This window comes from Rhinoraja longicauda, chromosome 3 (genome assembly GCF_053455715.1).
Source record: "Rhinoraja longicauda isolate Sanriku21f chromosome 3, sRhiLon1.1, whole genome shotgun sequence".
NCBI lineage: Eukaryota > Metazoa > Chordata > Chondrichthyes > Rajiformes > Arhynchobatidae > Rhinoraja > Rhinoraja longicauda.
In genome coordinates, this window is record NC_135955.1 from 41,576,427 (window position 1) to 41,586,750 (window position 10,324).

General features: G+C 42.5%; 1 protein-coding gene across 4 annotated transcripts in view; it reads right to left on the minus strand.

The window, feature by feature from the left end:
• The window catches only part of LOC144591957 (tudor domain-containing protein 7-like), a 131,957-nt gene extending 122,621 nt beyond the window's left edge, over positions 1 to 9,336 (minus strand). For 2 of the 4 annotated variants that reach the window (XM_078396025.1, XM_078396022.1), the window contains exon 1: positions 9,203 to 9,336. The gene's annotated coding sequence lies outside the window, so the exon portion shown is untranslated. Of the gene's footprint in view, positions 1 to 8,531; positions 8,552 to 9,153 lie in introns of those variants that run through there. The other 2 variants (XM_078396023.1, XM_078396024.1) reach the window with 2 other exon arrangements.
• Between the last annotated feature and the right edge of the window lie 988 nt (positions 9,337 to 10,324).

Genomic DNA, 10,324 nt, shown 5'->3' on the forward strand with positions numbered 1-10,324 from the left:
CTGGCAAGGAACATAAAAACAGACTGCAAAAGCTTTTATAGATATGTCAAGAGGAAAAGATTAGTTAAGGCAAATGTAGGTCCCTTGCAGTCGGAAACAGGTAAATTGATCATAGGGAACAAGGAGATGGCAGACCAATTGAACAAATACTTTGGTTCTGTCTTCACTAAGGAAGACATAAACCGTCTGCCGGAAATAGCGGGGGACCGGGGGTCTAATGAGATGGAGGAACTGAGGGAAATCCAGGTTAGTCGGGAAGTGGTGTTAGGTAAATTAAATGGATTAAAGGCAGATAAATCCCCAGGGCCAGATAGGCTGCATCCCAGAGTGCTTAAGGAAGTAGCCTCAGAAATAGTGGATGCATTAGTGATAATTTTTCAAAACTCTTTAGATTCTGGAGTAGTTCCTGAGGACTGGAGGGTAGCTAATGTAACCCCACTTTTTAAAAAGGGAGGGAGAGAGAAAACGGGGAATTATAGACCAGTTAGCCTAACATCGGTAGTGGGGAAAATGCTAGAGTCAGTTATTAAAGATGTGATAGCATTACATTTGGAAAGTGGTGATATCATCGGACAAAGTCAGCATGGATTTACCAAAGGCAAATCATGTCTGACGAATCTTATAGAATTTTTTGAGGATGTAACTAGTAGAGTGGATAAGGGAGAACCAGTCGATGTGTTATATCTGGACTTTCAGAAGGCCTTCGACAAGGTCCCACATAGGAGATTGGTGTACAAACTTAAAGCACACGGTATTGAGGGTTCAGTGTTGAGGTGGATAGAAAATTGGTTGGCGGACAGGAAGCAAAGAGTAGGAATAAACGGGTCCTTTTCGGAATGGCAGGCAGTGACTAATGGGGTACCGCAAGGCTCAGTGCTGGGACCCCAGTTATTTACAGTGTATATTAATGATTTGGACGAGGGAATTGAATGCAACATCTCTAAGTTTGCGGATGACACGAAGCTGGGTGGCAGTGTTAGCTGCGAGGAGGATGCTAGGAGGCTGCAGAGTGACTTGGATAGATTAGGCGAGTGGGCAAATGCATGGCAGATGCAATATAATGTGGATAAATGTGAGGTTATCCACTTTGGCGGCAAGAACAGGAAAGCAGAGTATTACCTGAATGGTGACCGATTGGGAGAAGGGGAGATGCAACGGGACCTGGGTGTCATGGTGCACCAGTCATTGAAAGCAAGCATGCAGGTGCAGCAGGCAGTGAAGAAAGCGAATGGTATGTTGGCATTCATAGCAAGAGGATTTGAGTTTAGGAGCAGGGAGGTTCTGCTGCAGTTGTACAGGGCCTTGGTGAGACCGCACCTGGAGTATTGTGTGCAGTTTTGGTCTCCTAACCTGAGGAAAGACGTTCTTGCCTTAGAGGGAGTACAGAGAAGTTTCACCAGATTGATCCCTGGGATGGCGGGACTTACATATGAGGAAAGACTGGATAGATTGGGCTTGTACTCGCTGGAATTTAGAAGACTGAGGGGGGATCTTATAGAAACATATAAAATTCTTAAGGGGTTGGAGAGGCTAGATGCGGGAAGATTGTTCCCGATGTTGGGGGAGTCCAGAACCAGGGGTCACAGCTTAAGGATAAGGGGGAAGTCTTTTAGGACCGAGATGAGAAAACATTTCTTCACACAGAGAGTGGTGAGTCTGTGGAATTCTCTGCCACAGAAGGTAGTTGAGGCCAGTTCATTGGCTATATTTAAGAGGGAGTTAGATGTGGCCCTTTTTGCTAAAGGGATCAGGGGGTATGGAGAGAAGGCAGGTACAGGCTACTGAGCTGAATGATCAGCCATGATCATATTGAATGGCGGTGCAGGCTCGACGGGCCGAATGGCCTACTCCTGTACCTATTTTCTATGTTTCTATGTTTCTATCCCAGTGCACCCAAGCACCAGGTGATCTTTTCCTTGCTGGGAATGGTGACAAATGGCTTTGACAAATAACTGCAGTGCATCATTTAATTGACATGCATTGCAGCTCTGGTAAGACAACAATAGGAGTTGCTACATAATGGCAATCCTCAAACAACTCTAAAAACTGCATATGAAATGATTGAATTATTTGCCTCTTCAAATAACTGAAATCAGTGCATACTGAACAAGATTTTCCTTTGGGTGACATTCACTCACAATCAACATGGCAGATGGAACCAGGTGAATTGGAAGGTATTGGAAGAAGGAAGAAGAAATACAGGTGAATTGATGTGTGAGTGAGGGGTAGATTGAACCAGGTGGGAGAGAAATCTAGGTATCCTAGAAGGGGAATTGAAAGGTGAACAAAGGGAGAGAGAACCTGGCTGGACCAGTGGAAGAAAAGGAACACTGGAATTGTAAGATACCTGAAATGTGAACATTTAATGTTCACACTATTGGGTAACAACGGGTGTGCTTCAATTTACATTTGGCCTCAATGTGGCAGTGAAGAAGGTCACAAACAAGTCACTGCAGGAATGTGGAGGTAATCTGAAATAAAGTGCAATTTGGAGCTCAAGGGGGATGTTGCACACAAGAGTGCAGGTCTAAGGTTCAATGGTGCTTTTATTGTCATGTGCAAACGGTGATTTTTTTTCTTATATACAGTCCAGTAAGGTATTGCCATATCTAACCATAACCCCAATTAACGAAGTGTGCAGAGTCTACTGAGACCACATGCAAGATGTTAACTTCTGTATACACATGGGTAGGAGTACAATGGATAAAATTATGTAGTAATTTCCAAAATAGTTGGTTGGAGTTACTCCTGCAGTTTTGAGTAAGAAACTCTAATTTGGATTTATTGACTTTTGATTCACCAGAATGATCTCTGACCCCTGGGGTTAAATTACAAGAGTAAATACTCAAATTGAAATGTTATAAATTTCAGAGGCCATAGAATCAGACGGCACAGAAACAGGCTCTTCGACCCAACTTGCCAACGCTATCATACCTCATCAACACTAGTCCCACCTGCTGCTTCCGTAACCTTTTCCTATCCATGTACCTCGCCAAATGTCTTTAAAATGTTACAGTACCAAGTGAAGTATTAATTTTTTTAATTTATTAAGGCGAGTTGTAGAGCAAGAGATCAAAACAATTTCTGCTGGTTGACAAGTCATGTATTAGAAATCAGTCTTAAAATTAAACGTGACCCTGAGTAGAATTGCTAAACATACCCACAGAGCAGAAATCTGTAACTCTCATTCATAATCAGTTTATTTTGATTAATATTAGAAAAGCTGTGACTGATATGTGCTGCTAATAAATGACAGAAAACAGAGAGAACTCAAATCTGTCATGATATTGACTGGCCTAATGGCAGAAGAGATTTGGAGACCAATGAGAGCTCCGAGAATTTCGATGACTCAAATTCCATCTTATAATGAAGCCTTTTCAGTTGCTGATTCAGAAAGGAGTTATTACAAGAATCTTGATGGGAAACATATACTTGATCTTTTATAGTTTAAATATTGAAAACATAACATTAGACCACAGGACAAATGGAATACAGCAAGTGTTTTTTTTGTGACTGTACCAGCACCACTCACAACTTAAAAACTAGGTTGATGAACTTAAGCCAATGGCGTAGCATGAACCATTATATGCATATCGGCACCTTTTTGTATACAGAAAAGCTCTGGATACAGACATAAGAAATACCATGGAGCCAACTTCCTAGCTCCATGCGAGATCCTGACGAAGCAACCTAGTTTGGGACCAAGGATCACCACGAAAGACGAAGGCAGAAAAGCACTCAAAATCTTGCTTTAACTTCAGCCCTGGTAACTATCACTTTTTTTCCATCTCCTAGGTCAGTTCTGTTGCCAAATCATAACAATAAACAGATTGTCCAGATATCTATATACTAAAATTTGTCTATTTGTTCCTGAATTACTTCTTATTTCTTATTTGTAGGAACAAATTATTTTGATTCTGTCATCCATATACTAAACCTTCGTTTGTTTGTTTGTTTGTTCCTGAACTACAGCCAAAACGGTACATGATAGCGCAACAATTTTAGGCCCACCTTACTCACTGTCGTCCCTTTGGTGCTAATGGAAGACGTTTCATTGAAATCGGTGTTATATTTTTCAATATTCACATTTTAAAGTTTAAATCTATCACCTAGGGAGGGGGAAGGGGAGGAGAGAGTGGAGGAGAGGGTGCTGCACCAATGTAAGAGAGGTTTGGGCCCAACCGGTCCACTTGGTCTAGTTTTTTTCTAAAAATCTTGTAAAACACAAACTTAAAATCATTCTTTACTAGGTGATGTGGTGCAAATATTTCAAAAGGCAATATTCTTGCTTGTCTAAAAGATTGATACTTTCCTTTAAACAATTTCTATGCATTGTTAAACCAAATTAACTTATGGACTTTTCGGGAATGTTCTAACAAAGACTGTCACGATAATCTAATAAAAAATGTGGATAATATACATGTACAAATTCAGGGCTAAATGGCCTCTTTTTCTGTCATTATTAGTGTAACAACACAAAAACATATGACTCTCAATTAACAAACTCTTGTAACTTCCTTTTGAGAATGGAAAAAAATACTTTCAGTTAATTAAAAAGAAGATCAAAATTCCCAAATAGTCACCTTGCCATAAAACACCAGTTTGAATAAAACATTAAAGGAGATGACCCAAAGTGTGTTTGAAACTACATTTTGAGGCTATCAGGTGGAAGAAAGCTTCAGAATGTTATGGCATAGGTACAGAAGTCTCTCTACAAAAAGCTAGTTGTGAGAGCTGAAAAACAGTAGAAAAATAAAGCAAGCTGGAGCAAAGCAATGGAATTTATACACATGGACAATAATAAAATTACATGATGGTGGAGAAACAGGATGCCACAACTCAAAGAAAATTGAAAACAGGACAAAATGCAAGGGTCCACTTGAGCCATTCATTTTTTACAATAACGGAGCAGAGAACACCAAAATGGCTTCTTGGAAGGAAGCAGAGGGTGATGGTGGAAGGTTGCTTCTCGGACCGGAGGCATGATGTGCCTCAGGGTTTGGTGCTGGACCCGTTACTGTTTGCCATCTATATCAATGATTTGGATGAGAACATACACGGCAAGATGATACAAAAGTGGGTGGTTTTGCAGATATTGAAGATGGTTGTGAAAAATTGCAGCAGGATCTTGATCAATTGGCCAAGTGGGCTGAGGAATGGTTGAAGGAATTTAATGCAGAAAAATGTGAGGTGTTACATTTTGGGAAGTCTAACATGGGCAGGGCCTTCACAGTGAATGATAGGGCTCTGTGTGGTGTTGTAGTGCAGAGGGATCAAGGAGCGCAGGGACATAGTTCCCTGAGGGTGGAGTCGTAGGTAGATTAGATGGTCAAAAAGCTTTTAGCATATTGGCCTTCATCAGCCAGAGTATTAAGTACAGAAGTTGGGAGGTCATATTGCAGTTGTACAAGACATTGGTGAGGCCACATTTAGAGTATTGTGTTCAGTTCTGGGCACCGTGTTATTGGAAAGATGTCGTCAAGCTGGAAAGGGTACAGAGATTTACGAGGATGTTGCCAGGACTAGAGGGTCTGAGTTATGGGGAGAGGTTGAGTAGGCTGGGACTCTATTCCTTGGAGTGGAGGAGGATGAGGGGTGATCCTATAGAGGTGTATCAGATCATGAGAGGAATAGATCGGGTAGATGCAGTCTCTTGCCCAGAGTGGGTGAATCGAGGACCAGAGGACATGGATTTAAGGTGAAGGGAAAAAGATTTAATAGGAAACTGAGGGCTAACTTTTTCACACGAAGGGTGGTGGGTGTATGGAACAAGCTGGCAGAGGAAGTAGTTGAGTCTATCCCAACGTTTAAGAAGCAGTTAGACAGGCACATGGATAGGACCCAAAAAGCTGGAGTAACTCAGCAGGACAGGCAGCACCTCTGGAGAGAAGGACTGGGTGATGTTTCGGGTCAAGACCCTTCTTCACACCGAAACATCACCCATACCTTCTCTCCAAAGTTATTGCCTGTCCCGCTGAGTTACTCCAGCTTTTTGTGTCTATCTTCAGTTAAACCAGCATCTGCAGTTCCTGCCGACACTTGGATAGGACAGGTTTGGAGGGATATGAACCAAATGCTGGCAGGTGGGACTAGTGTAACTGGGACAAGTTGGTTGGTGTGGGCAAGTTGGGCCAAATGGCCTGTTTCCACACTGCATGACTCTATGAATCTATGTCTACATGAGGCCTGCAAATTAGCATTGCCAGTTCCTGATGTGCCAAATGCATTGAACTGAAAAGAAAGTGAAAGAACAGTTTCATGTTGTGTAATATGCTGCAATGTAATTTTCATTGTTGCACTTTCCCAGTTTTACTCAACCTCTCTCAAAAGCTTAGACCCTCAAGTACTCGGTGCTGAAGGAGACAATTTGTTGTTTCTGTATCACGGGCTTTTGGAACATCCTCCCCAGAAACGTAAGCTGCCCCATTATATGGCATCAATAGCACTTTGAATTTTTATTCCTCCTCCTAACAGCTAATTACAGCAGGATCATCTTTTATTTATCCTTAATGCAAATAATCACAAAAAAAAAATCTTTTTCTTAAGATATACAGTGCAAAAACAGGCCCTTTGGCCCACCACTAGTTCTATCCTGCACACCAAGCCAATTAACCTACAAACCTGCAAGTCTTTGGAATGTGAGAGGAAACAAGATCACTCAGAGGAAACCCATGCGGTCATAAGAACATGTAAACTCCTTACAGATAGCACCCGCAATCAGGATCCAACCCAGGTGTCTGGCACTGTAAGGCAGCAACTCTAGTTCTACTCCACTGTGCCACACTCCCTCTCCAACAACTGCAGGGGTAATGGAGTTGCAAAAGAGGGGTGAAACTTAGTAATGAGAAATTAATGTACTTGTACCCAAGATTAGAATTATTGATTCAACTAACCCTGCTCCTTCCCACTCCGTCACTTCATTAACACAAACCCTTGGTATATCCCAGAGACTGCGTCTTTTCCCCATTTTGTTTGCAGTTTGCACCCACTTGCTCAGCACACAATTTTTGTCTTTATGACAATTCCACTGCTCACAAGCATACCTGAAGGGTCAACTTTCTAAATTTCCTGTCTTTAATGCCTCTGACATTACAAATTGCTCCTCGCTTCTCAAGTACTTCAGATCTCCCTTTCAAAATTGCCTTAATTATTGCACCTCAAAAAAAAATCCAGTCTGGTCCCTTGTTCCCTTGCACCTTTGTCCATTCCCATCCCTGAACACCCCACTTCAAATTGAAACTAACTGCTTGAAGCCACAGTATTCTACCTCAGCAACTTTAAAAAGTGCATTTTCAGGATGAGCGATTCAGGTACTTCAGTCTGGTTGGGTAGGGAGTCTGTGAATTGAGAATTGATGATGATCAACTGCCAATACATTTCAAACTTTGGATGGTGTGCAACTTGGAAAGGAACCTGCTCAGATGGTCTCCTATGTATCCACTGCCCTTGCCTTTTTCTTTAAATGGAAGAATTAATGGTTCATTGTGAGGTGCTGTCAGGATAAGTACCTACTCAGCTTTTAGTAAATGGTACAGAAGGTAGCCACTGGAGAAAGTGAATCCTTAGTGTAAGGGAGGAAAAAGAGAAATAAGAGGGGGAACAAATATATACTATTTTTGATGGTGCTCTGCTTCATGAATTATTGGTACTACACTCATCCAGGCAAATGGAGGGTCTTTCATCCAACTAATAATTTATTGCCTATAGACTATGGAAAGTCCTGCAGTTTCAGGAGGCAAATCATTCTCTACAGATGCTTCTTATAGCCATGTTATTTATGTGACAGGTTGGTCAGTTTCTGATCAATGAGAACCCCAGTATATTGACAGTGAGGGATTTGGTGATGCTCATGGGTCTGAATATCAAGGGTCGGTATTTAGGCTACAACATGTTGGAGGTTATATTGCCTGATATTTATAACATGAATATTAGACATCAGCCCAATGTATTTATATATTTTTGCTGTAATTTCTTCACAGTATGCAGACAGCTTTATATAAATGATTGATTTATATTTTTAAACAGAGGTCATTCTGAAATATATTGAAATTGTCTCCATAGATGTACATAGGTTGAGATCATTATTTGCTTCCATGATTCAGATCCCAATTGCCTATGCACAACCAGCTCATCGGGTGTTTCAAAATATAAACAATTATGCAATTTCCAGGTCAACAGAACAATGGATTAGAGCGTACAATCTTCAGCCAGCTGCATACAATACCTACAAGGTGCTGTTACACTTTTGTAATGATCAACCAAGAACAAGATCACATTTTCAATCAAATTTCAAATAATTCTGATCATGGCAGAAATTCAACCAGAAAACTATTTTCGTTTACATCCATCTATTTCCGTAGATGTACTGTTTTTGTCTATTACATTGCTCTGTCGACACACCGAGTGCAGTCTGTTGTTATGGGGGCTTCTTTGTTGCATCAACGTACGGTTCGCCTATTGCCTGGTTACACCATCACCCCTTTAATCGGTTTCATGGTTACATAACTATCCGCTACCCCTTACCCACTCACCGATTACAATAGATTTTCGCCAACTTTCTCCCTTCTCATGCCACTGAGGTCCGTCACTGAGATGGTGTTGGTGCATCGTTCGCTGCCTTTACACACACTTTTCTCAAACACTTCCACCCTCTACAAATCTACAATTCCTGTTCTCCCGGTGACGACACTTCAGACCGTTTCCCCTCAGTTTACTGGATTCATACTTTGCACATCCCTCCTATTCAGTCCCAGTACTCGCCCAATTGGTCTTGCCTGTCCCAGCCTCTCCGGCTTGTCCTCCCTCAATGCGTTACTCCCTTGTCCACCCCAGCACTAGCCTCACCCCCAAGCCGGCCAGAACTCACGCAGCATCTCGGACCTCAACTTGTCTCCTTGCACTGCTTCTCCCAGTCCCCAATGGCCTTGATGTTTTCCCGATATTATCATGTTCCACTCGCTTTCCCGATGCGCCCGCCGGCCTCCAGATCGCCTGTTGCCCTTGCTATTCCCACGGTGTATTTCCGGCCACCGATACACATCGGTGCCCTCCCAATACCTAACCGATGCTTCATCGGTTCCTTCCCAATATTATCCGATACTATCGCCGTCCCAACTAAACGCCCTTCCGATGTTGCCTGTAATTGGTCCTTACAATACTTTGCCGGTTCTCCCCCTCCTCCCGGTGGTGCCCCGCTACTCACCGCGGGGCGCGCCCTGCGCTCGCGCCGCGCTCGCTCCCCGGCTCCCCAGCTGACGGTTGGGCTCCTTCTGTTTGGACCGCGGGCGAACAACACACCCGCTCCGCCGCTGCACAAGTCGCGCGCATGCGCGCCGCCACCCCAACCGGCACCTGGGATAACTGGGTGCTGCGCATGCGCCATGTGGCGACGGCGACAGGGCGCATGAAAGGTGGATGCAACGTGGAGAGTGGCTGGCGTCAAAATTGTGATGCGTTCAACCTTTTGCATCCCAGCGCATATCACCGAAGGCAAAAATGATTGTGTTTATTTCACAGCTTTTGAGGGGAAAAGATAGGTGGTGGACGAAAGAAATGTGATCGATTAATCGTCGACAAATCGCGCAGAATGTTTCATTCCAATTGGTCTCGGGAAGCATTACATATAAGGATGGCACTATTGATGGTGGTGTGGTTATAAATCAGCAAGTGCTGTGGGGAAATATCCATAATCATCTGGAGTTGACAACTTCAATTCCAATTATCTATTGAAATTCACAACTATTTTTTTTCAGTTTTAAAATAATGAAACATATCCTTTGTATCTTTTAGTGCGTAACATTGACCAAGCATGTTACAGTACCATACATGAGCTAACGATAGCAGATCAGCAGTTAATTTACTGCCTGGGATTAGATATCCCTTGAGTTAGATTTGGGCTTGTGGTTATTCTGCCGATTAGCTAATCAGCATTTACCATGAACGACCAATTTGGGCAAGATATAGAAAGTGGTGGTGCCATGCCGCTTAAGTTGCAGACGACATAAAGAGGTGAAAAATCCTGGCTTAGCAATTTAAAAAAAAAACATTACATAGTGAACAGACAGGGTGAAGCATCTGTTTGGGCAAATACTGATAATTAGCATATATTGTATGCATAATTGGAAATGCTTGTTTTAACTTTCATGCGCCACCAAATCGAAGTGTAGTGTAACTCACTTGAAGCCTCCCTGCTGTAATTTTCTCTGATATCTTGTAAAGTGTGTGAGTGAAAGGCAGGTCTTTAACCTGTACTAAAATCAGTTAAGTAGTGTGTAGATGTTCTTCTTAGCAAGTCCCCCAGATCACAGCTGACTTGATTTCCATT